Below are 14,456 nucleotides of genomic sequence, written 5' to 3' on the forward strand. Positions count from 1 at the left end.
CCTTGCACTTTCCGCCGGTCACCTAATCACAACCCGCCCAAAGGTAGGCACACCAGAGGATATCGATCTTCTTCATCACTTCAACCGAAAGGTCAAGAGGCGTTAGGTGGTAAATGGCAATGGCAGTGAGCACAACCTTGACCAAAACAATGCGCCCCGGTGTAGCCACATGCATAGCCGACCAAGGTGGAAGCTTTCCAGCCACCTTGTCCTCCAAATGCTGAAAGTGGATACACTTTAGTCTTGTGACCGACAGCGGAAGACCAAGATATCGCATGGGGATTCCGGACCGCCGGGAAGGCCTGCAAAATGTCGTCAAGGTTGATGTTGCTGCAACAAATGGGTGCCACAAGACTTTTGGTGCAGTTGGTGACCAAGCCAGTAACCTCCCCAAAGGAGCTCAGAGTCGAAGCCAAGAAGTGGATATCTTCCTTGATCGGCACAACAAAGATAGCAGCAGCATCCGCATACAAGGATGCACGGATGGGCCGACCATGAAGAGGATGTAGCAGGCCTTGATCGGTAGCCTTGGCGAGGATGTGATGGAGTGGGTCCATAGCGAGGACAAACAAGCAGAGGGGAGAGAGGATCCCCCTGCCGAAGACTACGCCCATGCTTAATTGGATCACAAGCAACACCATTTAGCAAAACTATAGATGAGGCCGTGGATAGGAGGGTGGAGACCCAATCTCGAAACCGGCTCGGAAACTGGCGGTGACAAAGTAAATCCATTAAATAATCCCATCTCACGGAGTTGAAAGCTTTCTTGATGTCAAGCTTGAATAGCAAAGATGGAGCTTTATTGCGGTGCAGCCGACGAGCCAAGTTGCGGACGTACGTGAAGTTATCATGGATACTCCTTTTCTTGATGAAAGCACTTTGAGTATTGGAAACGAGGTTGGCCATGTGAAGAGCAAGGCGAGTGGCCATCATCTTAGCTATGACCTTTGCCACAATATGAATAAGACTTATGGGCCTGAAGTCAGAGATGTCCTCTGCCCCATCTTTTTTTGGGAATGAGAGCAATGTTGGCAGAGTTGAGGCAATGAAGGTTGGAGATGCGGAGGGCAGAAATATTGTTGATCACTTGCATAAATTCAGGTTTTACAATATCCCAACATTCCTTGAAGAAAACAGCAGCGAAGCCATCCGGACCAGGGGCCTTGTCACTAGGGAGATCATAGATTGCACCAGGAACTTCCTCCTCTATGAACGGGGCATCTAAATCCGAGAGGTCACAAGTTGAAGGGGGGATGTAAGACCAATTGAAGTCCTTGCAGCACGAGGGGGGGATTACAATTGGCTCTAGCAAAGTGAGATTGCACAATATATTTCTTGTCATCGTGATTTGTGACCCATCCTGTGTTATGCTTGAGGCGGTGGATAAAATTCTTTCTTCTTCGATGGTTGATCCGAAGGTGGAAGAAGCGAGTGTTGGTATCTCCCTTTTTGAGTAAGGTGATTCGTGAGGATTGTCTCTCTCGGGCCCTTTCCAGAATAGCCAAGGCCACGACCTTTCTTTTAAGCTCTCTTCTGAGATCAAGCTCACTGGAGCTAAGGGGCCTCTCCTCTTGTGCCATGTCCAGCCGTAGGACGATCTCAAGGGCCATATGGAGTTGAACTTTGTGATTAGAGAAGATACTTCGGCTCCATGTCCGAAGGCGCTGACTTGTTTTTTTAAGTTTGTGGAACAACACATGATAGGGCTCGGAATGGTTCACCCTTTCATTCCAAGCATCTTGCACTGTCTTCTTGAAGTTGGGCATTTGATCCAGAAATTTACAAATTTGAATGTTTTGGGTCTCGTCGGCCCCTTGTGACTAGCGAGAAGAAGTGAGCAATGGTCAGAGGGCAAGGACGAAAGCGCATGAAGGATGTGCGAGCCAAATTCCACATTCCAGTCTCGATTGCAAAAAAACCATCCCATTTGCTCATTGTCGGATTAACCTGCTCATTCATCCACGCGGACCTTCTGTTCTGAAGGTGTATCTCTTTTAGCTCACATGAATTGAGGGTGTTTTGGAAGTGCACCAATCGGCTGCGGTCGATATTTGTGCGGTTCTTGTCATGGGCATGATAGACTTGGTTGAAGTCTCCAGTCTCGAGCCATATCGTACCTTGCTGAGGCTTTTGGTTTTATTTCTTGGGTTTTATGCCCGCCTTATTTATTTTCATAGGTTTTTGTGTGTTGCAAAATCATGATGCAGTTTTTAAGGGGTTTATTATGATGTATGAATTATACGTGAATGACTACTGCCGTCTACTTGTACAAGCAATGTTCTCTCTCTCTCTCTCTATGAAGAGCAATGTGTTCTCATAAGTATCAACTTCATTATTTGCAAAAACACACTCCAAAACTTCATTTGAATATGGTTAAAATCTTATGTACGTCAAGTCAAGACTTGTCTGTAGAATCTTTCGAAATTGCCAACCAACATGTGCTTGGATGGTTAGAAGGACAGTTGTACCTCAAGTCCACCAGCGTTCAAGTCCTGGTGATGTGCATTCAATGGAAGGAGACGTTTCCGTCGACTACAAGATGCATGTGGTGGTTTCATCGATCTCAAAATGATATACCGGTTCAATCTCTAGAAGATGCTTATAAGAATATAGATGCAAGGGCTTATAGGGACGAGTGTATGTATGCATGTACATGAGCGTGTGAGTCTTAGAAATCTTTGGAAGTTACATAGGCGGTGCGCTGGTGGCGTACATGAATTACCAATCCAAATATACTTGCACGAGGCTCTGCCGTACCACCACAACTGCTTCAGGTCAAAAGGTGGCCGGTGCCGGTGCACATCACCCGCACCAGATCCCTCCAAAACAATAAAATCTAGTGTTGTACGGTATCATTTCATCTGTTCCAGCACGAGCGGCCGGCTCAGCATTTCTATCTGAGTAGTCCATCCGTCTTGGAAAACTTGTCTTAACCTTTGTTAAGCAATCTTGCGGAGGATTTTTACAGAGTTTAATGCCCACCCCCCTCTCAGGGTGGGCCTCGCTTCATCCTAAACCAATCACAACAGCCGCTGCAGTTCCTGGGGAACCGACATGTGTTGCGTCAGCTTTCTTGAGCGTATCTTTCATGCGCCACAATAGAATGGACGGTCAGTTCCCCACAAAAAAAGAAAAGAAAAGAAAGAAAGAATGGCCAGTGTTCCATTCCAGCTCGAGAATTTCCAACCTAGTTGGTTGCAAAGAAGAACGGGGCACACGGTGAACCAGGCAGTTGTACTACCACCAATCAATCTCTCCATACTAAGATCGGAGAGCACTTTTTTTTAGAGAAAAGGCCTAAGCCCGACTTTATAAATAAAGCCACAAGGCAGCGTCATAAGCCCAAACATCAACCAGGGCGATACACCCAACATCCACAGCAGCAGAAGTAATCCAAGACACATGAAAGAATGAGGGGTACATGGCATCCTTCCAAACACGGCACGCAGGTCGGAAGGATAACGAAACAACCAACAGCAGGAAGGACGAGACTGCACCAAGCAGGGTTAGACATCAGGAGCCTGCCCGGAGATGGAGGACGCCGAGGCCCGAATTTTAGAGATTAGCAGGTCCAGAGCTCCCCGGTCGTCCTCTTTAGTCAATGATCTCCACTGCTGCAAGAATATACACGATTTGAAAAGAATGTCGGCAACTTTCGAAGGAAAGACATGTTCAATAGTAAATTTGTTCCTAATCGTCCAAAGGGACCAGTAGATCGCACCCAAGCCAGTCCAGAAAACCCTCTTGGTGACCCCAACCAACGAGTTGGCAAGGTTTCTCATCTCTTGAAAGGAATAGGGGTTCCAAGTAACCTGAAGCCATGACCGGACACAGCACCACACTAACTTAGCCAAACCACAGTGAACGAAGATATGCTCCGTGTTTTCCACAGCACCGCAAAGAGCACAGAATTCCGAGCCCGGACCATTACGCTTACGGATTTGGTCAGCAGCAGGTAGCTGACCCCTAAAGGCTTGCCAGAGGAAGATTTTAACCTTAGGAGGGACTTTGGACCTCCAAATGTAAGAGAACCTATTGGAAGGGACACCACCGATGAGCCTCGCGTACAAAGACTTAACCGGAAAGCGTCCAGAGGCAGAATGAGGCCAGACAACAGAGTCCGGCGACTCCGAGAGCATGGGGAAGAAGGCAGAAAGACTTTGCCAGTCTTCCAACTCTTCAGGAGTCAGGGAGCGGCGAAAAGCCAAATCCCAATTATTAGCTGCCACCTCCGCGATGGAGATGTCAGGGTTAGGACAGAAAGAAAACAAAACCGGGAACCTACTAGCCAAAGGAGCATCACCACACCACCAGTCGTGCCAAAAACAAACCGAGGTACCATCACCCACAATAAACTTAACATGTTTTGGGAAGAGAGGCCTGACTTTAATAAGGTCCTTCCAGAACTGATAACCACGTCGGGCACCGGCAAACATAGGGCTCAAATGGGGAAAGTATTTAGCCTTAAGAATGGAATACCAAAGAGAGCCGGCCCCACTGGTCATTATTTTCCACAACCATTTAATTAACAGACACTTGTTCATGACCTGCGTATTAATAATGCCTAACCCTCCAAGGTTTTTAGGCCTGCACATAAGCTTCCATTTAACCAGCCTGTACTTCCGTTTATTATCAGCCGCATTCCAATAAAAAGCACCTCTTTGTTTGTCAAAACCAGCATGGGTGCCAACCGAAAGGAGATAGAAGCCCATAAGAAACATTGGGAGGGAGGAGAGACAAGCATTAATGAGAGCAACTTTGCCAGCATTGGTATTGTATCTACCACGCCAGGGAAGAACCCTATTTCCCACCTTAGACACAGCCGGAGCAAAGTCCTTGTCATGAAGCACCACAGGAGAGATAGGCAGACCCAAATACTTGAAGGGGAAAGAGCCCAGGGAACAGTTTAGCAGCCTAGCAACTCTCAAGGCCTCTGTATCATCAACGCCAGTGACAAGAACCTCACTTTTGGAAAAATTAATTTTCAAACCCGAGACAGCCTCAAAGCAAAGCAGGATGAACTTAAGTTGGGCAATGTAGGCATCATTCAACTCAACCATAATGATGGTATCATCAGCGTACTTGAAAGAGCAACTATCCCTAGGTGGTTTTGGTAATTCATAACAACATATAGCTCATTGAGCTAATGCTATTCCAAGATTATTATTTCAGGAAAGCTCAATGAATGGCATGGCATGGATGATGAAAGTGGACCCCTCAAAATATCAAGGACAAAGGATTGGCTCAAGCTCAAAAGCTCAAGACTCTTCATTTTACATTTTAGTGATCCAAGATCACATTGAGTCTATAGGAAAAGCCAATACTATCAAGGAGGGATGAGGTGTTGCTTAATGAGCCTCTTGCTTCAAGTGCTTAGTGATATGCTCCAAATACCCTCAACTACTTTCTCACATCCTCATATGACCTAAACCTAAAGCCAAAATTGGTCACACTGATTCTTTCTATCCGGCGCCACCGAGTTCAGATGTCATAGCCACTGCCACAAACCCTAGGCAGATCGGTCTCACCGATAGGGATCTCGGTCTCACCGAGATGGGATTGTAATCTCTCTGTTTCCCTTCATAATGTTTCGGTTTAACCGAAGTGAGCGATCGGTCCCACCGAGATTGCAATGTAAACTCTCTGTTTCCCTTTTGTAACATTTCGGTCTCACCGAAAAGAGCAAATCGGTCCCACCGAGTTTACCTGACCAACTCTCTGGTCAGCTAATTACCAAAATCGGTCTCACCGAGATTACGTTATGCCCTAACCCTAACCATATCGGTCCTACCGAGTTGCATGTCGGTCCCACCGAAAATCCTAACGGTCACTAGGTTTACTAAATCGGTCTGACTGAGTTTGTTGATTCGGTCCCACCGAGATTGGTAAATTGTGTGTAATGGTTAGATTTTGTGTGGAGGCTATATATACCCCTCCACCTCCTCTTCATTTGTGGAGAGAGCCATCAGAACAAACCTACACTTCCAACTTACCTGTTCTGAGAGAGAACTACCTACTCATGTGTTGAGGCCAAGATATTCCATTCCTACCATATGAATCTTGATCTCTAGCCTTCCCCAAGTTGCTTTCCGCTCAAATCTTCTTTCCACCAGATCCAAATCCTATGAGAGAGAGTTGAGTGTTGGGGAGACTATCATTTGAAGCACAAGAGCAAGGAGTTCATCATCAATGCACCATTTGTTACTTCTTGGAGAGTGGTGTCTCCTAGATTGGCTAGGTGTCACTTGGGAGCCTCCGACAAGATTGTGGAGTTGAACCAAGGAGTTTGTAAGGGCAAGGAGATCGCCTACTTTGTGAAGATCTACCACTGGTGAGGCAAGTCCTTCGTGGGCGACGGCCATGGTGGGATAGACAAGGTTGCTTCTTCGTGGACCCTTCTCGGGTGGAGCCCTCCGTGGACTCGCGCAGCCATTACCCTTCGTGGGTTGAAGTCTCCATCAATGTGGATGTACGATAGCACCACCTATCGGAACCACGCCAAAAACATCCGTGTCTCCAACTGCGTTTGAATCCTACAAACCCTTCCCTTTACTTTCTTGCAAGTTGCATGCTTTAATTTCCGCTGCCTATATACTCTTTGCATGCTTGCTTGATTTGTGTGATGATTGCTTGACTTGTCCAAAGATTGCTAAAATCTGCCAAACTCTAAAATTGGAAAAAGGTTAAGTTTTTAATTGGTCAAGTAGTATAATCACCCCCCTCTAGACATACTTCAAGGTCCTACAGTACTGCAGGTGGGTAATTCCATCCGGGACTAGGTGAGAGGCCACAGGCAAGATATGACCATGCTGAGCTGCCATAAGAAGAATGCGAGAAAAGGCATCGGCCACAAAATTGAAAAGCACAGGGGGGCAGGGTCCCCTTGATGCAAGACTTTGCCGTTAACAGAGAAATTACTAATATGACCATTCACAGAGACCGCGGTATGCCCGCCCGAGACCAACTGCATGATACGATGCACATAAGCCCCATCGAAGCCTTTCGCAAGAAGGACCTGCCTTAAAAAAGGCCAGCTAACCGAATCATAGGATTTCTAAAAATAAAGTTTTAAGATGATCGCTTTGGAGCTACGAGCCCACAGGTCATGAACTATTTCATGAAGACAGAGGACCCCATCTAGAATGTAGCGCCCTTTGATGAAAGCAGTCTGATACGGACTGATAACTCTATGGGCAACGGGGGATAGGCGATTGGCGAAACCCTTCACAGGGAATTTAGCAAAGTTATTAATCAAAGCAATGGGCCTAAACTGAGAGATCAATTCAGCACCTTTAACTTTAGGGATCAGGGAGATCACCACATAATTAAGTCGAGAGATATCAACAGTGCCTAGGCAAAACCCTTGGATGATATTACAAACTAACTGCCTCAACTGAGGCCAAAACTTCCGAAAGAAAGGAATAGAGAAACCGTCTGGCCCAGAGGCGGCGTTCGGGTTGGCAGAGTTAACCACATCCCAAATATCCTTATCAGAAAGGGGGGTCATCAACGCACCGTTTTCCTCGGCCGAAATCCTCGAACTATGGTCCCATAGGGTAGGAGAGATGGACAGACCCGAAGGAGGTTTGGCCCCTAACAACAAAGAGAAGAACTCAACCACATGAGATAGGATTAACGATTGGTCTGAAGTACGCACACCATTAATGATCAGGCTATTAATACCACAACGCCTTCGCCTACCATTAGCAATGGCAAAGAAGTAAGCCGTGGAGGAGTCCCCTTTAAGGTCCAGTTAAGCATACCCCGCTGACACCAGTAAATTTCCGCCTGATGATGCAACTGCATCAAGGCGGCCTCCAGGTTATAACGTAGAGACCACCCTTCGTCAGAGAGCCCAGAGGAGTCAGCCGCAAGGTCAAGGGACAGAATTTGAGCTTCAAGAAGATCTTTCGAGCGACGCTCTCAGCTGCATGGTTACGGGACCACCCTCTCAAAATTTTCCGCAAAGAATAGGAGCACGAGTGCCAGTCATCCAGAGGGCCAAAGGATCGAGCATTAGAGGAGAGAAGGAGGGTAATCTTCGAGGCCAGCATATCACTGAAGCCCTCAATCAATAGCCAAGAAGCGTCAAATTGGAATCTAGCAGGAGGTCTATGAAGCTGTGACCCATCGTCCATAAGAAGAGGAGTATGATCTGAACCAACAATACATTTGGCAACGAGGGAGGCCCTGGGAAATAACGAGTCCCACCTAGAGCAAATAAAAACTCTATCAAGAACCAATCTGATCGGGTTAGCCTGGTGATTAGACCAAGTGAAGCGGGCTCCAACCCTAGGTAGCTCGCGGATGGCATTAGAACAAATAAATTCATTGAACGCATTAGCCAGGGGCCACGAGAAGTTGTTATTATTTTTATCAGAAGGGGAACGAAGGAGATTAAAGTCACCACCGATAACCATCGGTAGATTGCAAGTATCAATCTTCTCAGAGAGCTCGTCCAGAAATAGAGAAGAAAGCGCGTGATCAGCTGGCCCATATACTACAATGAACTCCCACAGCAATTTAAGGGCTTTGTGGCAAACAACTATGCTGGCCCAGAAGATTCCATGATCAAAGGCAACGAAATCAAAAACATCTTTTTTGGAGCCAAAGAGGATGCCCCCCGAATGGCCCGACGCAAGTAACACATGCCAATCAAATCTATCCATACCCGCAATAGACGACAGTTCATGAGGAGAGAAAGAAGTTTTGAAAGTTTCCACCATCCCTATCAAATCAACATTATTCGCACGAACCAAGTCTTTAATTTGATCCCGGCGCCCCCTAGCACCGAAACCCCTAATGTTCCAGAATAGAGCCCTCATTTATAAGACAAATTATTAATGTGGAGGCTAGACCTGCTAGGAACCATGCAGGGTTTAGATCGATTGGAAGGGCCCTTTTTAGCAGTGCTAGGTCGGGGTTGGCCACTACCAACCTCTACCCCGTCACCTAGAGCCCGGGTTCCTACAAAAGCAGCAGCCGAAGAGGCAACGGCCTCTTTAGCTTTAGCAATAGCCGCCTGGGCCATCTCGTTAGCCCGAATAGTAGAGAGAAGAGCAGCAGGAGAACAAACTTCATGATCTACTGACACTCCCACATTTGACATAATATTTAACAGGAAATCATCAGATAGAGACGGTGGGACTAGCCGGGACGGGGAAGAAGAGGGACAAGGGCCATGGTGGTTACCTGAAGGAGGAAGATCCTTAGCAGTAGCCCGCCTCTCCGCCTGCTCCATGATGGAACCACCCGCATTAGCAACCCGCCTACCCATACGGGCCGTGGATGCGGGCGACCGAATCGCAGGAGAAGGAGCCACGGGAGAAGTCGGGACGGGGCCGGAGCGGGACATCGAGCCGAGGTCCTTGTCGAGGCGGCGACAGACGCCAGTCATGGACTGCTTGGAGCACGAGGAGTTTCTGCTCTTAGCCGAAAACTTGCGCACAGAAGATTTCTTCTTTCTCTTAGACTGGGCTCCCACCTCATCATGAACAGGAGAAACGGGTAGGTCCTCAATCCCGAAGCGAGTGGGTGAGATCGGGCGAACCGGGAGGTTGGAGCAGGCACCGGAGGTGGGAGTGACCGAAATCGGCTGGTTCTTCAAAAGCACATCATTAGCAGGAGGAATCAGGGAGTCAGCCTTGGGGATCGCCACCGGCTCACGAGGAGCCGTACCAGCAGGGGCCTGGGATTGCAACAACTCACGCTCCGACTTGGCTAGCCCGTCCCATTCAGACCGGGTAAACCTCAGGTTAGAGCCATCACTTGGATTTTGACCACCAGCAGAACCATCACCCTCCTTGTCATGCTTGTGGGAGGGGTTGGATGGGGGAGGAGGGGGAGGTGGGGGTTGAAAAGCGGCCGCCCCTTCCACCCGAACCCGGAGTCTGACACCACTTGGGGAAGGGAAGACATCAATAGCTCCATGAACACACAACAGATCCACGCACCAAATCTTAATCCGAGCAGGGCCAACCTTGTCCAAAGACTCAAGATCCACCTCCACGGGTTTCCAATCAGCACCCCGAACGCCATGAGAAAGGCAGACGAGCGAAGCCCTGCTGGCAGATCATCCACCAACACCCAAACCTGAGACAAAGGACCAACCGTCCTGCCACTTCAAGAGGCCGGCTTGACAGAAACCACCAGCTGGTTGAGGGGGAGGGTAAAGCTCATGCAAGAAGCAATCATCCGCAGGCAATCTTTGGAGGGGAAAACAACAGAGAATTCAAAGTCCGAAATCTGATTGACTTGCCAATCCCATCCCTCAACATCCCAAATCCGAAGCCCTTCCAGCAGAGTTTGAGGTGAGATCTTTTGGTCTTTCACATTAACGATAGCAACGTTAGAGAGGGAGGGCGTCGCCGTCAGCACAGGAAGGTCACTGTCCAAGGCAAAGAGAGCGCATCCCGGGAGCCCCAAACCAAACTGGATGACCGACAGGGGTTTCAGGCGATTCATGCAGTTGACAGCAAGATGCCCATCAGAGCGGCAAATTAGGCAGAACGGAGGGTTGGTACATCTAGACTGAAAGTTCCCGGGCCTGTGGCAGGCGAAGCAGGTGAGCGCAGATGGATTGCTTGGGGTGGAGGAGGTGGGACGGATCTGCGGGAGGGAGGTGGCAGGAGACCGTCACCCACCCCCGACGAGGAGGAGGTACCAGGGAAAGGACCAGCAGGCCGACGCGCCGGCCCCGCAAAGGAATGCGGTGGAGGACGAGGCCCTGCACCTGCACCGGCCGGGCGAGGCAGAGGGGGGATCCAAGCCGAAGCAGACGCACCACGCCCCGCGCCAAGGGCCGGCAGAGCACCGGAGGAGGAGGAGATCCCCCCACTAGCCGCCGCCTCCCAGGGATCCACCGCCGGAGAGAGGGAGGCCCCAAATCCGGACCCTTGCGGGCTAGATCCAGATGCACGCTCCTGCTCCGAACGTTAAAGCCAATCCGGGCCGGCAGCCCACGCCGCACGGTCGCGAGCCACCTGCTCACGAGCCGCCTGCTCCGCCTCCAACTTGGAGCAGAGCGAGGCCTCAAGCTCCAGATCCGTAGCAGAACCCCGCGAGTCCTCCCGCCGACGCTTGCTACCAGACATCGCCTCGCAGGACGAGCCCCGCGACTTATCCATGGAGAGCATAGAAGCGAAGGAGAGGAGGAGGGGAGGGGGATGGCTAGATCTGACGAGACGGCGGATGGGGATCCGGTGGCGACGCAGATCTGCAACGGAAGCCGGAAACCCTAATAGAGGGGGGAGGCACCATGGGGGATCCATATATACCCTGACCGCGTCGTGCCCTCCAGGGCCCGACGGGCCAAGCGGGCCGAGGGGAGAGGGAGGGGGCCCAAAGCAGAAAGGGGCCGCACTGGGTCCACATGAGGGAGGGGGGAATCGACACCAGACGCCAGAGGGAGGGGGTGGGCCGACAGGACACACCACAGCCAGACGGCCCAACAGGCCCAACAGACGGGCCAGCCCGCGAGCCACTGGTCAACGGAAAGGAGACCAGATCTAGGGCAAGTGGAGCCAGCGCCGCGGCCCATCCCGGCGACGCTGCCGCCGGCGCCGGGAAGGCCGAACCAGGGCCGGAGGAGGGGGAGAAGGGGCACGCCACACCCGGAGCGGCACCCAAAATCCCAGGAGAAGGCGAACAGTGGGAGGCCTTACCAGATTTGCGATGGCCACGAGACACCCAAAACCAGCCATCATCAGACGGTAGCGACGCCACTGGCCGACCCCGGCCCCCAGGAGCGAACTTGCAGAGGCGAGGAGCGGCGGCAAGAGGCGGGTCCCATCCTGGCCGACACGGCGAGAGGCAGGGAGACGGAGCCTCGTCCGACGAGCCGTCCCCATCGGGAGCGAGAGCCCAGAAGTGGGAGCCCAACGAAGACGATGGAGCCACCGGAGAGCGCCCCTCAACCAAGCTAGTGGGAGAGGAAAACCCAGATGCAGGGGGGAAGGGGGGGTCAGGGCCTAGATCGGTGTCGGAGAAGCAGAGGGCGAGGACGGAGGAGCCGGGGCAAGGAAGAGGCGGCGCAGGGAGGGAGGGAGAGAGAGGATAGAAAGGAGCCATCCTCGGGTTGTTTCTTATCCATCGGAGAGCACTTTGTTTGACTCTTCGAAGCAATAATGGACACTAACCGCCACCACATCTTCTTCGTCATCGTCATCGTGGCTCTCGTTGTGATCTTGGCCTTGAGCTCCGTGTGCCGCCAGGCGCCACCCTGGTGTCCACGAGAATGGAGATGTTTATTTTCGCAAAAAAAAGAAAGATAATGGAGATATTTCCCATGGACCTTAGCTAGCGGACTGGCGGACGAGGTGCGAGGCGCTGATCAGCTCAAGCTAATCCTACCCTAAAAAAATCAAACTGATCCTTTATATTAATGTTAATAAGATGATCATTAATTAGCAAGCAGCGTAGCATAGAGAGGTCTAGCTAGCTAGGAAACATATTTTCTTTTTCCGCCGGCAGTTATTTTTCTAGGTAATCCCTTTTTAGTGCCATCTTCACCTTTGCCTTGCACTTCCAAGAAGTGTACGAAGTAAGAATGTAACATGATACACTTATACAAACCACAACAAAGTTGTACGGATCCTCAAAAAAACTACAAAGTTGTACTTAAATGCATCAGTTTTGAGTTCTATTTTCTCACATCTCGTGGACTTCTTTTAGAAACATCCAAGTAAAACATACACCCACGCACGCTAGCACATGCACACAATAACACGCCTTCAACAGAATACCGGGGAAAAAATCACCACATGCTAACCTTTTTTACCGCCATGTTCACATTGTTGACGTTTTTTTAAAAACAGAGGCAAACTGTCTCATCGATTTGTTAAACAGAAGAAAATTGCGCAATTATTTAACAGAAAGTTGGGCAAAAAATAATACAAACGAACGACATCGTCAGCGCTTGAGCACGAAAAATGTTTTGAGAAAGAGTTATGAGAAAACCAAACCATATGTATGTGTGATAAGTGGTTATCAATTATCACCATAAAATGGTGACATGAGTTTCAAAGTTGCTTGGTCGAGTTGTTCTATAGGAACAAGGAAGAATTGTTTCATGTTTGGTAGGTTTAGACTTTGGTGGCAAAGCGTGGTACTATATGTCAATGCATCGGCCTTTGTCTGAGTTTGTACTTACGTTTATGCTTCATGACATACCGTGCTTGGGTATTAGTTAGTTATGTGAGTTTGCTTGCTCAGGGGCGAAGCTATCCTAGTGTTTGTTCTATTGTTTTGGGGAATATTATTTGTGTCTCATTCTTGTAATATGTTCTAGTGTTTTGAATGTGTGTGCGGTTGTGCGCCAAAGAACTAATATCAATATGGGGTGAAGTTTTTGTAACTCATCTTACGTTTTCCCATATTTTTTTCTAGTATCAAATGTTTTCCTAGTATTTCTGACTTACATCAGGAACTATTAAGCCATGAAACAAAAGAGGCTTGTGTTTGTGTGGTATCCATCTTTTTTTGGCTTGTATTTTGCATTTATAAAAACTCAAATGGTGCATGGCTTCATACAATTAATCAAGCGTTTCAATGTACATATGATCTTTGGTGGGCTCATATCCCACAAGTGGTACCCAACGGTCAAGATAATATGCTCGTTGCGCATATGATTATTGAATACTTTGCTTGGATTTGGAAGCAGAGAGCTAGCGGTCATCTTCAACCTCTAGACAGAGCCAATCACTTTCATCTCTCTAGTTGAACTCTTGGGAGGGATATTACAATGATAATAACACAAGGACGGAGAATGAGCAGACTGCATGGAGGGGTACGTTGTGCTCGTTGGGGAGGATCAATAGTTCTTGGGTACCTGGTTGCTGAAGGAATGTGATGTCCAAAGGAAGATGAGGACCAAGATGTTGGAGGGTGACGTGCAAGCGATCACTAGATGTAGTTGGAACAGTCTTGAGCTTGAGAACATTACCATTTTCTACCCTATTCTTATCAATTTTCTTCAATGCTTCCTATTCCTAGGTAAGACACATACACAACCAAACTATATGGTTCTTAGTTACATGTTCTTATTTCATTTTGGCTTCTCGTCTCTTGACACGGCTACTATGTAACACTCCACTAGACCATTTATCTCTCCTCCTTATGTGTTTTGGTTGTTACCACTTTTGTTATACTAGTGCACCCATCACATAACTGCCATGCGTTGCTTAATCTTTAGCTTGTATGTCACACGCAATTTTATTATTGATCTTCTAATTTTGCTATGTATGGATTGTGTTTGTGTGTGTGTGAGAGAGAGAGAGATAGAGATGGAGAGAGATCATTAAAAAACCGACCATATTTGGGTTTACAACAGATCTTTAGGAGCACGAATTAGCATCTCTTCCAAAACAAGAGATTTCACTAGCATTAGCCAGGAAACAATGTTTTACTTCTTCCGTTTTAGACTTTGAGGCTTGGTTCCGGTGCTAGCCGAATGTGTG

General features: G+C 48.8%; 1 pseudogene; it reads left to right on the top strand.

The window, feature by feature from the left end:
* Positions 1–275: 275 nt before the first annotated feature.
* Positions 276–14,456, top strand: part of LOC119279808 — a 17,987-nt pseudogene continuing 3,806 nt past the window's right edge.

This window comes from Triticum dicoccoides, chromosome 3B, assembly GCF_002162155.2.
Source record: "Triticum dicoccoides isolate Atlit2015 ecotype Zavitan chromosome 3B, WEW_v2.0, whole genome shotgun sequence".
NCBI classification, from domain to species: Eukaryota; Viridiplantae; Streptophyta; class Magnoliopsida; order Poales; family Poaceae; genus Triticum; species Triticum dicoccoides.